This window comes from Sebastes umbrosus, chromosome 13 (genome assembly GCF_015220745.1).
Source record: "Sebastes umbrosus isolate fSebUmb1 chromosome 13, fSebUmb1.pri, whole genome shotgun sequence".
Lineage (NCBI taxonomy): Eukaryota > Metazoa > Chordata > Actinopteri > Perciformes > Sebastidae > Sebastes > Sebastes umbrosus.
Genome location: NC_051281.1, coordinates 20,333,196 through 20,351,048, shown reverse-complemented (window position 1 = coordinate 20,351,048; position 17,853 = coordinate 20,333,196). Strand labels below are relative to the sequence as shown.

The window sequence follows — 17,853 nt, the reverse complement described above, 5'->3', positions numbered from 1 at the left end:
CCCGGAAGTTAAAATCACACTAGTTCCCTCAACAAAAAGCCAATGGGATTTTTTTCCATTGGATTTTGGATTATTGCAGAAAATAAGCTCTGTGGCAAACAAACATTTATAATACTTACATGTTTTGTTCCGTAAAGTAATCTCCACAAATGAACATTACTTTGATAATTTTTGAAGTGTGAATGCAATCGGCAGAAATAAAAAGCTAACTTTAGGCTAAAAAATAACTACACCACAGTTGCATGAGGGCGAATATACACAACGAGGCTGTAAAGGCGGACGTGTCAGCGTGATGACGTTTGTAGTCTCATTTAGCCACATATAAAAGCTTTAAAATTCAGGAGTGGCCTATTTACTGACATATGTTATATCGTAGAACAAACGTTAAAATCTCTTAAGCTTGAGTTAACCACAGACCTTATTTATGACATCTAAGTAAAAACCCATTCAAACTGACTCAAAGAACGTATTGCTAAGAAGTGACAGTCAATTGTTTGTTCCATTGCAACATCAGCACTCAGCAGACAAGGCCTATGGAAAGGAGGCTGGATCACGCATCATATCTCCGGGGGTATAACACATGACTATCTGATGCCCGTAAAACATCCGCCTACAAAGTCCCATACAAAACCCAAATTATGTCTAATCTGTTGTCATATTCTACCGAAATTGCCTGTGATGAACAATAAAATATTATAAATATAATAAGCGTTTAAGTCCAAAATGGCGGCAGTGGCTGTTGTCTAAAAACACTGGAGTTTCGTCTCTGCTTCTATCATCTTTGACTGACTTCCAGATGAGGGAACCGGAAGCGGAAAAAATGCCAACTAATTTTTTCGGGGTTTAGGATTCATTTGTTTTCCTGCAACATCTATAAACAATAGAATAAAGAAGCGAACAGTGCTTTTCATCACTCCAGTCCAGCTGGTGGCGGTAATGCACCTCTAAGCTGGTTTGCAAACTGCTAATAAACATGAAGTTTAAGGAGGAAGAAGAAGAAGATGATGACGACTCAAGCAGCACTAGCAGCTGAGTTTCAGGTGCTCTGCAGACCAGTCCAGTCCAGCATGTCGTCTGCGTCTGGCCTTTACAGACTGCGGCTCTGCACTTCACTGTTGCTGCTGGATACCAGAGTGTATTTCACTGGTGTGACTGTGAGTAAACTGCATTTAAGTTTTTTTCCCTGACTGTATTTCCCCAGTGTAAGACTTGATACTGACTTTAATACATAAATAAGATTACCTCCACTAACTAAATCCTGCTCTAAGCCAGGGGTCAGTAACCTTTACTATCAAAAGAGCCATTTTAGGCCAAAAAATAAATAAATAAGTCTGTCTGGAGCCACAAAACATTTGAGCATTGTGATGAAGGTAACAGTTTATAGTCTAAGTACATAGAATATAAGTAATGCAGTGAGGGCCCAAGAGCAAATGTACGACGGAGTATTAGGGCCACATTGAGGGTAAAATAATCTGAGATTTACAGAATAAAGTCATAATATTACGAGATGTTTTTTTTAATATTACGAGAATAAAATAATAATATTACGAGAAAAAGTCGTAATATTACGAGAATAAAGTCATAACTTTACGAGAAAAAAGTTGTAATGTTACGAGAATAAAGTCATAACTTAAAAAAGCAAATAACACGTAGAATTACTACTTTATAATATTATGACTTTATTCCCGTAATCTCAGATTCATTTTTTTTCCTCAATGTGGCCCTAATACTCCATCGTACCATAGACCTACAACAATGATAAATAGCAATTAAATGTAAACAAAAAACAGTTATTCATTTCCACTAATTTTTAAAAAAATCCACAGGGAGTCACTGGAGAGGAGCTAAAGAGCCGCATGTGGCTCCGGAGTCGCAGGTTGCAGACCCCTGCTCTAGGCAGTGGTTATGTCAAAGCGAGCGACTAATACGCCTATTTGGAAATTACCTACGCTAAGTGTCGCTATTTCACAGCGTGTTTCTGACTTCGAATAACAGTGAGACCTGAGAGTGTTTTTCAGGGATGGATTTAGTGATTTTGGGGCCCCAAGGGCAAACACCGTCTCGCTTTACTTTTCACCCTCACTAACTGGGAATATTGGTATTGGCAGTGGTAGGAGAAGAACTGAAAAATGTTTCTAAATTAAAACTTTTAATACTGCACAGTAGTAGTCCTGCATTCAAATGTTTACTTAAAGTGAAGAGTGAAAGAGAGGTATTATCAGCACAATGTACTTAAACGTACTTAATGTCTGTTCAAGGTGGTGGTGAACATTCAATTGTGAGATGATGCTGGATAGTTTAAGGAATAATAATGCATCCTATTTATATATTGTCATGTTTTGTGAGGCAAATTTGAATCTGCAACATAACCAGTAACATTTCTCTGTCAGTTAAATGCAGTACTACAATGTTTTCCTCTGAAGTAGAAGTACACAGTACGTAGTATACAGTTGCGTTGCATATTGTGTAAATGTGTTGGGAACCTTTTATAAGTTATTTCGGGGTACAATGAGTTAGAATAGTAACATAATTAAATATTTTTCATATCCAAACATCATAATAAATGTAGCTGTTCAGGCCCAGGTAGCCTATGTTGCCAAACTGTAAAGTCTCCTCCTTGTTTCAAATCGCATGCTTTTTCTTTTTACTATTGCTACGTACTGCAGCTGCCCTTACAAAGTATGTACTGTTGCATGCAGTATGCATACAAATGGGTATATATACTAAATACTAAAATAAATCATACCCATCATACTAAATAGTATGATGGGTTTTGGAACGCACAGAGAGTGTATTTCACCGGTGTTTCTTACACAGTGGTTGCGACTTGGATGTGTGATGCAACTGTGTCACGGCAGGTGTATTGCTGACAACCCAAGGAAGCGCAGTGTTGAGTGAGAAGTTGTTTGGATGAGCGACAACACCTCAGGCCAAGCTTTCAGCACTGCACTAGTTATAACAAAGTCAAAGAATTGTGAGAGGATGTGCGCTCTTGAGTTTAGGCTTCAGGTGAGTGTAGCCAAAATCAACAGTCCCATTTCACAGAAAAATTGCCTGCGCACTGACAAAAAAGTAGAAGAGCCTCTTAAGATGTAAAATAATCAATTTAATCCATGTGCAAAAGGTGATAATATGAAATAATATGACAATTTACAGACCATGTAATTCTAGAGACATAATATGTTGCCAGACTAACAGCTTTGAACAATCAGGGGGACACCTTTTACACATGGCATAAATTGATTCTTGCAGGCAATTTCCCAATTAAAAGGGATCATTGTAACAAAGGTCTGCAAAAATACTAAACCTTCAACTAAACTACCACAAGAGGGCACTGCTGTCTCACTTGATTTACACATCGACCTACACCCTGAGAGGCGGAAATCCTATTTTGCTTATCTGGAGTCTATGTGGAGTGTATGTGGCGTTATGCATTTAATCACAGCTTCAGAGGTAGGATGTGTAGATGAAAGAATTCACACCTTGGCTGACAGACGGATGGTAATTTCACTCATGAATGGAGCATTTGATCAGGATCTGAATGGACTCCTGTGTCGATTCTCATGCGTCTGTATCAACTCTGAGCCTTTTCGAGCTTTATAATATGCTTATCATACATAGGGAAATGCATCTGCGGTTTGCCTCAGAATGCAGGAGGGAGCGAACACAATGTAAGGCATTGATTACTTTGTGAGATTGACTATACCTTTACAGAAGACAGATTCACACTTCCAAATTCCTGGAATTTCAAATTTCTATCCGCACTCGTGAGAGAGAAGCGCCATCAAACTTCAGCTCAGGCGTATGAGAAGTTGCGCCGAGGTGAATCACTGCAGGTCACAAGACGAGGCCACGGAGGTTGGCAGATACTAATATATTGTGAGATAAGATCACAGGATTTGTCCTGTGTCAGGTTGGAGTGGCCCTTTCATCCAAGTCTCCCTGAGGAAAGAGATGTCTTATCTGGTGGACTTCCTGGTTTAAATGAAATCATAATAAGATAAAAAAAAATATTTAATCATTTCTCAATCCATATCCAAGTGAGAGTGAGAGAGAGCGAGAGAGAGAGGTTTAATGCAGGTGTGGCGCAGGCTGCCTCCAGAAGAAGCCGGGCCTTGCAGTCAGTAATGTCATCAGACTCCCAGCTGAATTCAGCACTGTTCTGCATGATTGCCCATGATAATTGTGTGTTGATAGGGAGCGCCCGAGATGGAGTATAATTTCCACTGAGAGATTCCTAAACAAATACCTGTGCTCAGCAGAGGGATGGAGTGCAGCAGGAGGTGAGGAGGAGAATAGCGGATGAGGGGAGATAGAGGATGAGAGGGTAACACTTCCAGAGGAGGAAGAGGAGGAGGAGAAAGAGGAGGAGGAGGAGGAGGGGGACAGGAAGCAGCGGTCTCACTGCAGGTCCTTGTAGTCTGTTCATAATGCAACCAAAGCAAGCTCATGCAAGAACTTAAAAAAAATAAGAAGGAAAATCTCTGCACCTTTATAGAGAGACTAAAAAAGATTGTTCAGACAGCAATAAATGCTACAATAATAATAGTGACATGTGTGAAGACCATCTGGGAATAGAACAAAACAGAACAGACAATAACACAACGCAACCTATGAGTTTACAGTCATACTAAAAAAATAATATTAACATTTATTTGTGCTGCACTTTTCAAACCAAAGACCCCCTTTACACCTGGCATTAAAATGCGTCTCGTATCCGGATTGTATCTCGATTAGGGCTGTCAATCTATTAAAATATTTAATTGCGATTAATCGCATGATTGTCCATAGTTAATAATTAATCGCAAATTAATCACACATTTTTTATCTGTTCAAAATGTACCTTAAAGGGATATTTGTCAAGTATTTAATACTCTTATCAACATGGGAGTGGGCAAATATGCTGCTTCAAGAAAATGTATGTACTGTATATATTCATTATATGTTAACAATGACAGATATTGTCCAGAAACCCTCACAGGTACTGCATTTAGCATACAAAATATGTTCAAATCATAACATGGCAATCTCAAGCCCAACAGGTAACAACAGCTGTCAGTGTGTCAGTGTGCTGACTTGACTATGACTTGCCCCAAACTGCATGTGATTATCATAAAGTGGGCATGTCTGTAAAGGGGAGACTCGTGGGTACCCATAGAACCCATTTTCATTCACATATCTTGAGGTCAGAGGTCAAGGGACCCCTTTGAAAATGGCCATGACAGTTTTTCCTTGACAAAAATTAGTGCAAGTTTATATCTAACCTCCTTCCCGACGAGCTAGTATGACATGGTTGGTACCAATGGATTAGTTTTTCTAGTAGGAATGGATAGTTGTTTTTTTATAGTTTCAAATGATATCAGTATGTTCACTAAACTAAACCCGCTACAACCTCCGAAAGATCGATTGCATTAATGTGTTAAAGATATTAGTGGCGTTAAAATGATTTTGCATAACGTGTTATTATTGCATTTTCTTTGACAGCCTTAATCTAGATATGATTTAACCTGATTACATTTCCACCTGGTATCAATATGTGTCTCAGTGTCCACAGTTAGATCCAATTTCTCTGTCTGAAAGGGCTGAGAGGAAGCCTCTGGAAGCTGCACTACGCACAGGCTTGCAGCCAGACACCGCTGGAGAGGCGGTGTGTAATGCGTGGACACATCAGCCTCAAAACGCCACCGTTTAGGGGAGAGGGCCCGCAAACATGACTTTGAGGTAGACTCGCACACACAGAGGGACGAGGAGTCCTGAGGAACACTAAGAACACGCTGTAGGTTGAACCCTGCAGCTTCGAATATTCACCGTTGATTCCTACCAGAGCTCCGGAGCCCAAAAAATGGTACTCGGGACAGACGTATTTCTGTCCACGTAGTTGTTGTAGGTGGATTGAAAACACATTTGCATTTACACTTGTGTTCAATGTGGTCACAATGCGTCCCTGACCACCTCTGGAGATGGTTTGGCCAATCGGATCACAATGCGTCCCACATTTACACCTTCACTTTTCATGTGGTCAAGCACTATCTGATTTCAATTCCTTCACCCAAAACACATTTTAATGCAAGATGTAAAGGGGCTAAAAGTTACACATAAATAGTGCGACATGTAAAAACAGAAAAAAAACATGCTGAAACGATGCAATAACAAAGATTACTGTATTTTGACAATACAAATAAGAAGTTAAAGATTCCCTCCAGACATGTTTTAAGACACAAAAAATACTTTTCAACAATAATTGGTGTCTAATATGTTTTTTCTACAAAAAAGTTAAATTACCCCCATTCAAAACATCCAGAATCTATGAATATGCAAATATTGTTCATTTCAAAAGTCTAGCTGTTGGACACAAAATGTCTTCTACTTCACTGAAAAGTCCATTCTCAGTGTATGTGAGCTGGAGGTTCAAGTTTCCACATCACACTTGTATAAGTTGCATATTGAACCACGATTGGTTTCCAAACAAGTTGTGATGTCACAAAAAAATCATGTTGGCATGCACATGTGTTAAACAGATGAATATGAAAACAGCCTTCTAGTGTCAAACTGCACTTACATCATTCTGCAGAGTGAAGCTGAAACATCCAACAATAAGCAAAACACATTTTTTTGAGTGGGGGTCTTTCAAATTGACAGGGTGCAATAAGACTAATGCAGAAAAACAAGTTCATAAAAAGTAGTTTATATTAGAGATTTAGAGGAAGTCACTGAGGTAGCAAGACACAATTTCAACAGACTGTTCCAGAGTTTGAGTTAGTTTTACAGTTTTTTTACAATCGATAACTCAAAACTCTCAACACAATTAGCACAACATTGGTCTGTTTTGGACCATACCATTAACACGATTTGTGTTGTTTTCTCAGAATATGCAGTTAATTAACACATGCTTAAATTTTTTTTTACATACAAACTTACCCAATACCAAAATTATGGATCTTTCTTGTCTTATTTACAAATGCTTGCACACAACATGCCAGAAATGAAAACCTAATGTTTTAAATCTTAAACATAGTATAGAGCCTCTACTTTTGCAACAACAGCAGATCAATTTGAAGCATTTTTGAATGAAGAGATCATTGAAACATTGAGAAATGATTTACTGTACATTGTGTAAAATAGATTAACCACAGCTGTTTCCAATCTCCATCGGAGAAATAGCCAGGTGGGGAAGTTCTTTCAATTACACGGATGTACATGTACAGTAAAAAGGGGAATTTTTAAAATTGATTTTGTTCAATGTGGACACAGAACAACAGAGAACAGCAGAGAGAGAATACATAATGTCTGGAATACGTAGAGGAGTAGCTGGACATGTGGCCCAATGCTGAAGATCGTATGGATTAGAACAGGACTGTGCATTTTTGTGTTTTTCCCCTTCTGTGATCTTTTTACTGTATTTGTGTATTTTATGTTTGCTCATTTGGAACCAAAGGGCATGTTTGTTGGATTTTTTGTCACTTTTTTTTATCCCTGGCAGCAATTTCATGTTGCTAATACAGCTTTAGATGACTCATTCACTTTTTGATAGTATGTGGCCAGAAATGCACACATTGGACTCGGGATGCACCAATCTGTCTTTTTAAGTCCCAATATCGATACCAGGGTTTTGGGTATCGGCCGATACCGAGTACCGAACCAATACTAGTGTTTAATTAATAAGCTGTATGCCTCACTGTGTGGAAGTGACTGGGATCATTCTTTTATGTGTAAGGCAACATCAGGCATGACATAAACATCGCTTTCTTAACTTTGTAAAACAAAATGTAACGCATAAATACATAGATATAAATGTACTGAATTATTCTTTATTATTGAAATGATAGATCGTGCACCAGCAACTTGGTAAAAAATCCTCAAAATGAACAGGAATTACAATTCAAGTGTAATCGTTTTTAATGCAGCATCAAATTGGTCAACACTTAAAAGGGAAAAAATTCCAGTATATAATGTATATAGTATATAAACTAAACTGAATAGATCGGCCCCATTATCACCGATATCCGATTCAGCTATTTGAGTCAGTGTCGGCCCGATATCTGATCCGGTATCGGTATCGGTGTATCTCTACATTCGACACTCAACCAAAAAATGTAGAGTGGTTTACTGTAAAAGGAAACTGATTTATATAAAAACTTTGAATTTCATATTGTCCATTGTGTGCAGGTAGAACTGAAACATGAAAAGTAATACAGTTTTTGTAATGCCATCAACTGTTAGTATTTTGAAAGTTGTTGTGCTGTTATTGACTATACTGTAGGTTCCTCTTGGATAGAAAACGTGCTAGTGTGTTTTGAAAGAATGATTTGGTATTGAGTTGGGTTTGCTGTTTTATTTTTTAAACATATATTTGTTTATTTTATACATTTAACACATTGTACATACAACACAGAACCTTCCCCCCAAAATTAATATATGGCAGTGTATAAAATAATCTTACTTGAAAGTAAATAGCTAAACATGAAGTTAAAAGGATATATATTTACAATGAAAATATAATGAAATAAATGAATAAATAAATATATAAATAAATAAAATAAATAAGATTAAGAATATGGTCACAAACAAAAAACAAAGTACAGCACACATTCCTCACAATATATCAGTCATTTTTACTCCGTCACTCCTCCTCTAGTGCTTCTTCAATGTCACCACTTTTAACAAATTCCAAAAACATTTCCCAGATGTCATAAAACTCTGATGCTTTCTTCCTAACTATATACTATACATGTATGTGAGTTTCTCAAGAGCCAAACTTGATGTTAAGTTTTCCAACCTGTGGCTAAGAGAGGGGCAACCAACATTTTTCCAACACAGCAATGGAACGCCTGGCTTGCAGTAGACATAGGTCAACCATTTTTCTTTCTCTATGAGTTAGAGAGCAGTCGTCTGGATAAACGCTTAATATACTGTACGCGGCTTAGGACTTATTGGAGAAGAGTAATTTGAGAGATATACCGTATCACAGAAGACCAAAATTGTTAAACCACCTCACATTCCTACAAGCAATGATATAAAGTACTTGTCCTGTAAAGTACTGGTCATAGGATCAGATTTGTTTAACATTACAGGGCTGATGTACGTTCTCATTATCCAATTATATTGTATTAATGTTAGTCGTGTGTTGATGGTTTGTGTATGTGCCTTTGAACACATTGTACCCCAGTCAGGGATTGCTGTATTTTGATAGAATTAGTGTACGTAGAGAACGTTATTTAGCATTTTGAAATGTGGAGTTGATATTTAATGAACAAAATGTGGTTTTGGGCAGCAAATGTACTGTTTGGCTATTGTGTGATGTGTTGCTGTGTTAAGAGTTTAGAAAAAGTATCTTAAGTATAGGTCAACTCTTGTTAGCAAACTGTTGTAGTAGATACAAACTGTATTGGCACAAAAGGTCACAAATGTGTGCTGGAACGAATGGCCTATATACCTCAACCTAGAGGCATATAGGCAGTTTGGCTATTTATAAATGAAACGTTAAAAATATATAACGATAGTAGCATTAGAGTCTATGTAAATACATAGTATGCGTACTGGATATGCTGCGTGTGGGAAGGGATCAGAAGAGAAAGTCCACAGAGACGCTGAGGGACATGTTGAAGTCCTTCTCGAGAAAAGAAGACGAGTTAGACTCTCAGTCAACACTTGTATATTTAACCTTGAGGGAAGTTCAAGTTAATTGGAAAACACTCTTTGCCTGAGTGCTCCTCACCTCACGGCACGTGGTGTAGTTATCATAGCTTATCTTCCCAGTGTATCATAATCCCACATGGCATGCAAGTCAGATTTCATCCAAATCTGATTACTTTCAACTCTCAGGAAAAAAGCAAAAAAGTATTTGAATTGCATGAACAATATGGCAAGTCATATTACACGCTGCTTTCCTCTTTAGAGATAGTTTTACATAATTTCCCATTCGTTTTGAAATAATGAATAGACAATGGGCTGTATAATTGTGAGAATTTACAATTCAGAGGACTGCGTCGTATAATCACCATGCATAATTCAGAGAGTTGAGCGCATAGGTCACCGGTGGCAGTGGCACAAAAAGTAACTCGGGTCGTCAAGCAAACAGTCGGAAATCAACACTTTTATTCCTCGAAACATTATCTCAAAAATCTCTTTGATGAGGAAACATATTTCTTCAAGATCATAGAGGAAATGTAAGAAAGTACAAGCAGAGCATCCAATTATCTATACGCCTCATATATATATATTATCTTTTCAGCTGCTGTAAGTTCAGAGGAACTCACTGATGTGTGAAGAGGCACCGGCGGTATAAAAGCAGGTATTACATAGTTGGCCAGTGAAAGCTACACCTGTATTGAGTGGATCCTTTCTGCCCCTCTCACATCCTCTGGCCTCACACCTCAGTTTGTGCATATAAATTACATTCCAAAGTGTGTATGGATAGCCCTTGTTCATACTCAAGGTCTCTTGTTTCAAAGGCATGCTAATGTCTTTCACAGTGAAACTCCTCTCAGCGGCCCTCTTTTAACTGCCAGAGCAACTGTGTAGGAGATGATTGGGACTCTTCAACCATCTTTCCTCTTGAATATTCATACATTTTTAATGGCACATATATATCCACAAATCCTAAACAAAGACGTTCAGGACCGGGTTACCTATCGGAGATGATTTCGCTTCAGATAGTTTTGTCTTTTTCCACTTAAATTATTATTGTGCGTGTTAAATAAATTAGTAAAAGTCTTTCCGTGCGTACATCCCATGCTGTTTGAGAGATCCATACTGTGTTAGCACCCACTAGTTATAAAATTCTCACTTTTAAATTGTTTCTTTGTAATTGCCGTGTTTCAGCACAGGCTATACTTTCAGCTCCGTATTTGGGTATAGCTTCCCCTCGAGCAATTAATTAATGCTACAGTACAAACAGCCCATGGATTCGCTCATGAATATTCAAATCTACCTCTTGCATATCATTTCTTATGCAGTGTTGTAACGCAGGGCGTTGCAGAGGCAGGCGTCAGGGCTTCAAAGCCAGTTGGTCTTTCTGTACTGCGCCTATCTGTCCCCGCATTTATTTGATAAAGTGAGACAAAATGTCATACTAGCATGTGACATTACATACTTCTAAATGTCATATTTTTCACATTTTATTATTTTTTTCTCTTATTTTGTTACTTTTTTTTTTTTTTAAATGTTTACACTACTTTTATATTTTATTTTACACTGAGTGTCCACTTTATAAGGTACACCTGTACAGTCTAATGCAATCCAATACAAGTGTTCTGCCATAAAGTGGATGCCTATAATGTTCAGGTTATTTTTACACTGTCATAAAGGTGTTAATTAAATTATATGTGTTAGCATTGATGTCATAGTTAGAGATGGTGTTGTACTCTACTCTAAAATTAGAAACACCTCTCAATATAATGTAGTCCAGTTCTACACCACCTTTAAGTATGAGCTCAATAATAAAACATATAAACTGATTTACATATTTCTTAAAATGTCCCAAGAAATTTGCATAATAAACTTTGTATAGATGGTTGTACCTAATTAAGTGACCACTGACTAACTGTATAATAATTACTTATCATAAATCTTAAACAGCTTCCCTTAATTAATTAAATACACAGGATCAAGATTATAAAAAGATATTTTTCTCAGAAAAAGATAAGAGCGAATACACACACATATATATATTTTTAAAATTGAATAAACTACATTTATTTGAATAAAGCATTAGCAATTGTTTATGATATTTGCACTAATGTTGAGCTATCAATACCTTTGCAAAATATCAGTTTATTCACATTTATGTAGCATTTTGTCCTTTCTGAAATTATCTTTTAGTACTAAACGTATTTGTTATTCTTTTAGACTTTTGAAGCCCTCCTTCTTTTTCTCCAAATTAATTAATGAATTAAGTCATGGTACAGAAAATTCACAATCTGACTAGAAACTAATACGTTTTACTGAATTTAAGGGAACAAAGCGTTTCAACTGTATTTATTTTTTTATATCCTCGCTCACAGGTTCACTTCACGCAGCATTAAAACATCTGATTCTATGTCCTGTGCGTCTCACAAATGTTCTGCTGAACCACAGTCTGTTTTAATGTTACACATGTTTATTAATGCCATTTTACAAGAGGGCACTGTCATATCTGTTAGTCTTAAACATGTCAGCGCGCGTAAATGAATTCAACAAAATAAACAGGCACAAACACTGTTTACCATATTTAATAGAACAAAAAATATACAATTCTAATGTATCCGTTCAGACGATTTCTATTCTCTTTGTTTCACTCTTCATGTGTATTCATAAGAGTTGCTTCGTATGCAACCTCACTTCATTAGAGTAACATTTATGAAAATTACGTATTATGTATTGAAATTACAGCAAAGCGAACGCGGGCCTATTATTAACGCTTGAACTACATCTGTACCGACATTAGAGTCACGTCGGCTGGATATTAACTTAGGCGACGTCTCGCTAAAGCTACAACAGCTCAACCACGCAAATGTACAACAACACTGACAAGAACAGGATATCTTTGTATTGGTTAAGGTAATGTATGTAATATGGCTCTAATTAGGAGGAGAGTAAAATCAGGATACAAGTGAAAAAGGAACTAAAACTACAAGTTAAAGGTTAATGTAGTGTAGTAGTTTAAGCACATCAATTGAAAACATTGTTGAATTTAATTGTAAATTTGAAGTATACAGTACAGTTCTCAGATATTCATACAGGAACAGACAATGAATGTCAAATTAAAAGACACAGAAAGCAACACAATATAAAGCAAGAGGAAAGAAATCACAGTGCAGTACAGAAAACATTTTTGACAGACTGAATGCTTTACCTGCTGATTTCCTTTGATGACAAACAATCCATTTCTTGCTTGAAGTTTCAACATCAATCCTAAAGTTAGAGTAACGTTACAATCCTTTTTCCTTCACCAACGGGCTTCATGTGTGTCCTCGTCCGGTGGCTGCTGCCGCTGTGCTTTTATACTGGTTTAACTTGCAAAATTATACCTTTGACCCCAAGTAGGGCTGACATTCCTTGAAAGTAAAATCTTGTGCGGAGCGAGCGTGGCGTTTGGTTTTGCAATGGTAAGAGTAGACTTTGTATTAATTGAAGTATAATGATATCCCTTGCTTGGCTGTCGGTGAATAATGTATCTCCATGCAGATAATAGATGAATATGGTCATATATTCATTTATTAATTTATACGTTTCAAATGCAATTTAGATTGCCCTTATATTTCCATTAGTTGTAAAACATCTCTCATTAATATGTCATAAAACATACGTTTAGTTGTGATAATTCAAACTTTGGGAAAGCAAGGATCTCAGCATATAAAACAAGGAAAATGTTACACTCCACTTCTCTGTTTTTTTCCTCACTTTGTCCTTTTCTTTTCTCCTGCTTGTGTAAAACCTTGTGTTCAATGTCCTCAGTGTATCTCCTCCTCTCTCCTTCTCTTTCTTGTTCGTTTCTGAAGACGAGCTGAATGGGAGAGAAAAGCCCCGATAAACACGCCGCAAAGTTCTGCAAAAAAGTTTTACAAAGTAAAAAAAGGAAATGCCAGCTGAGGAGACGCCGCCGGGCTTCAGGCGGTGGAAGTCACATGCCAGAGGGACCGTACAAAGGCTGGTAAATGTTACCGGTGATAAATAAACATTATTTAAAAGATGTGTCAGCTCCTGTTAGAACGTAGCCGTGCTTCATTTGTTTCGCTGCTCTGAGGGTATAAGGAATATTTAATCACTCCTCTGAATGATATGAATAATCACAGATATCATTTTCTGGGAGCCACAAGCACACGCACACACATTAATGATGACTGATGTTTCAGATTTACATACTAACGATTTGAATTTGTGCACATGTAAAAACAATATAGAGTTTAAATATTACATGCTCTCTCTCAAGAGTAATCTGTACAAAGCACAACAGTTATTGTTCAGATAGAGCTAAAGACAATAGTGTTAATAAAGTGATGGATCTTTGCAACTCAATATCCGTATATTTTGGTGCCTAAACAGCAGATATCACTGCTTTTCTGTCGTAAATGAGTGTCTTTTATTTTACTTTTATTGCCAAGACCTCACAAACCCAGACACTGTAAATGGGGGTATTTGTAGAAAAGACCCAATTGACTTGGACAAACAGTGTAAAGAAAATTGAAAAGAAGTCTATTATGATAACAATAATATAGTAAACTTGCTGAAGCTGAAACTAACGATTATTTTCAATATCGATGAATCCGCTGATTATTTGATCAATTAATTGTTAGTCTATTAAATGTCAAAAATAGTGAGAAAAAGGCAAATTGCAACTTCCCAAAGACCAACGTGATGTCTTTAAATGTCTTGTTTTGTCCAACCAAAAGTCCAAAACCCCCAAAAGTATTGAGTTTACAATGATGTACGAGAAAGAAAAGCATGGAACTAGAAATGTTTGACATTTTTTCACTATCTTTTCTTGAAAAATTATTAAAACGAATAAACAATTATCAAAATAGATGCCAGTTATTTTTCTGTCAATCGACTAATGGTATAATGGACTGATCGTTTCAGCCCTACTAAACTTACACTAATAGGCAGAAACCTTTTTAAAGATAAATGTTCTCAAATAAGTGTATTTGGGACAGTTGAAGACCTTTTACAGTGATAATTGTTGAGATTCTTGTCTTTGCATGTTGCAAAGTGCTTAGCTTTTTGTTGTGGTGTTTCTGCACAAGATCACCTGTCAATTGCACACTGTGGTGGGAAGTGTAACAGCTCATTCCTTTAAATTTACGTCTATGAAGTAACATTTTCACTCTCTTTTTGTGGCAACAGCAACAAAAGTCGTCAGCAGAGGATTTTTTTCTCCTGCTGGAAAGACCCATTAGCCTCTACTGTTCAGCTCTGCTCTGCTGAAACACTTTATAACAGTAACGGTGTTGCGTTGAATGTCCTGCTGTAAGTCGTTGCACTGGCTTCCACTGTAGCAGCAAACAAAGGCAGTTCTGCATCCTCATTACGTTATTCTCAGGCAACATTGAAAGTATAGTGAAATATACAGTACGTTTCATGACACAAGATGCTATTGATGGCTGCTGGAACACTGTGGTGTTTATACACTGTGTTTGGGTTTCATTGTGGATCTTTTAGTTTTCATCCCCAACACACCAACTAAACTAAATTAAATTAAACTAAACTAAACTAAACTAAACTAAACACTACTATGGTTTGTGGCAGAGCTGGAAAAAGCATTATTTTTTAAATTTGCAATACTTAAAGGGACTATTTGTAAGATTCAGAAATGCTGCTTTACAGCGACACCTGTGGCCTTGAAATCAACGAAAGTCAGCGTTGAGCTCGCGCTTGCTCGCTCTGCATAGACATGAACGAGCATCGCTCAAAACAGTGAGGCGACACACGTCAGCTAAAACCACAATATCACTCTATATTTCAGCTGCTTGGCAGTAATGTTAGCTGACCAGACGAAGGTCTCTCCATGAATCAATGCTGATCCTAGTGTTGGCTTTTCCTACTCAGCGCAGGCTTCAGCAGTGGGGCTCCTCAACGAGTTACGTTATCGCCTCCCGACCGCAGCCGGCAGCCGAAGACACCGGCACCCGGTCGGTAACGAGACGATAACGTAACTCGTTGAGGAGCCCAGTGACTTCACAAGACACGGAAACCTCTGTTGGTCTGGAGGAGCTGCAGCAGTTATTTCTGCACAAACGTCCACTGTACATTCACTAGATATTCTCAGAGCTAAACTTCAATTCACACCTTCTGCAGTGTGGAGTGAGCGCGCGTTCACGTCTAGAGGTGGAGCGAGACAGCGAGGACGCGCGCGCCGTCTGAGTGAAGGAGAGCAGGCAGCGGAGACGAGCAGGCAGCGGAGACGAGCATGCGAGCGCGCATGTGTGCCGACCCGCTACATTTATACGTTTAAAAAGTTACAAACAGTCCCTTTAATATTAGGGATGACCCAAATGCTTCGAAGCCTTGACCGTTGCCATGGTATTCGACCTCCAAATCACTATTTGAATGGTTCGTTTTTTAATATTTTTTTATTTTTTATATACTGTATAAGCATGTAGTAATAAGATATAAATCCCAAAATAGCCTATGAAGTAAGGAATAATCCAACAACATTATTCATATTCAACATAAATTATCATTAGTCATTTTCAGACGGATATCGCTGTTTGTTGTGTTTAGAGGCGTGTGTGTACAGTAATGCGGTAGCGGCGCTGTCCCGGGCACTGAAACGGGGGAGATGGAAACAGACAGACAGAAGAACATGTCAGCCTTCTGCGCCACAAAGCTTCAAATACCTTTGAATATTTCTCACCAAAGCTTTGAAGCCCAAAACATGGTATTGGGGACAGCCCTATTTCATATTAAGATTCAATCAAATGACTCCCGGTTATGTAAAAGGGCTGCTGATCCCCACTGAGAATCAAAACCCCTACTGTGCAACTTTACCAACAATGTGAAGCAAAGCAGCAATATTGACGTCAGACTCTGCAGGGTGGGAAATGGATTTAGTTGCGTAGAAGCTCTGTTTGTATTGGCCTGTGTGTAACCTCCCCGGTCCAGTCCTCAGCAGAAGATGTCATGCCAGTCTCTTGCCCATCGGCACACAGGACACCTGCTTGTTGGCATGGCGACATCTGAGCCTCTGGGACGAGCAAAGGGGCATCTGTTCAGCAGACAGAGGGGCTGAACGGGGTTGCCCTTAGCGACAGGCTTCTGAGCAGGACTTGGCATCTGCACACACATACACACATTGGATAAATGAGGAGGGTTTTCACAGTGTGATTTGGAAATGATTTGCCCTGATACAGGCCCATCATTATGTAACACATCATCTACCTACCTACATACCTATGGTTCCTCCACAACCAAAGATAAGATCTAAAATTCTGTTTTTCTTTGCACATTTCATTATTAACTTAATTCTTCTGCTGTTACAGTATGGTATTTATCACCCTGCTAACTCAAAAAAAAATTTACTGTAATTACAGTAATACCAATTTAATGAAGCGTTTAGTGGGATGTGAAAATTTTAGTCATGAACAGATTGAAGACAATGATCACACCACTGTAAAACGTGTCGAATATAGACATACGTTCGCAACATCTGTCTGAAAACATCTGTACTTGTATTGGCCAGTATGTTCTGTATTTGCTGTGGAGAGAGTCTCGATCTAATTTTCCTGTCATCATTCCTTCTCGTTTGAACTCTTCCCTTCCTGCCTTGCCATCTGTTCCCTCATCATGTTCCTGTTGCTCGTAGTGAACATCTTCTTGTTTTAGCAGCCTTGAACGATGTAACGTTTCTCATTTTTATTTATTTCACTTTATTTTAGAATGAAAGAAGTGTAACATTTTATGAAATATGATCAGTTACTTTTTTACGTTTTGCTCAGGTTAATCATCATGTCAAGACTCAGACTGGGACGATTGCTAACAGGTGCATGTTTAATTGATCCGTGTCACATTTTTTGAAACCAGCGCACAGTGGATAAACTGGGTGACATTATTATAGTAAGATTAACAACCTTCTGCATTATCACAACGATCATTTTCATGTCATTTATACACTTTTATCACCAGTGTCAGTAAATAAAATCTGCATTTTAATAGAGTTAAAATCTATTCATCAACATATGAATGAATATTTATTCTATTTGTCAGGTTTGAAGGTGCGTTACCTGCAGTCTTCTCCTTTTTTAACCTTCACTAAATGCTTAAGCAGCATTTTATTCTCATTTCAGTCCCAGGGAATACATTTTCTCAGAGTGAGTTTAATATCTTTTTTTGCATTATGTGCCACGATGATGGATTATCTTGATTGTAGATCCGAGCGTT

At 37.8% G+C, this 17,853-nt stretch overlaps 1 long non-coding RNA gene across 1 annotated transcript in view; it reads left to right on the top strand.

Moving 5' to 3' along the window:
• Window positions 1-905: 905 nt before the first annotated feature.
• The window catches only part of LOC119499842, a 37,357-nt gene continuing 20,409 nt past the window's right edge, over window positions 906-17,853 (top strand). The window contains exon 1 of the long non-coding RNA XR_005209455.1: window positions 906-1,154. This is a non-coding gene — a long non-coding RNA (uncharacterized LOC119499842). The remainder of the gene's footprint in view (window positions 1,155-17,853) is intronic.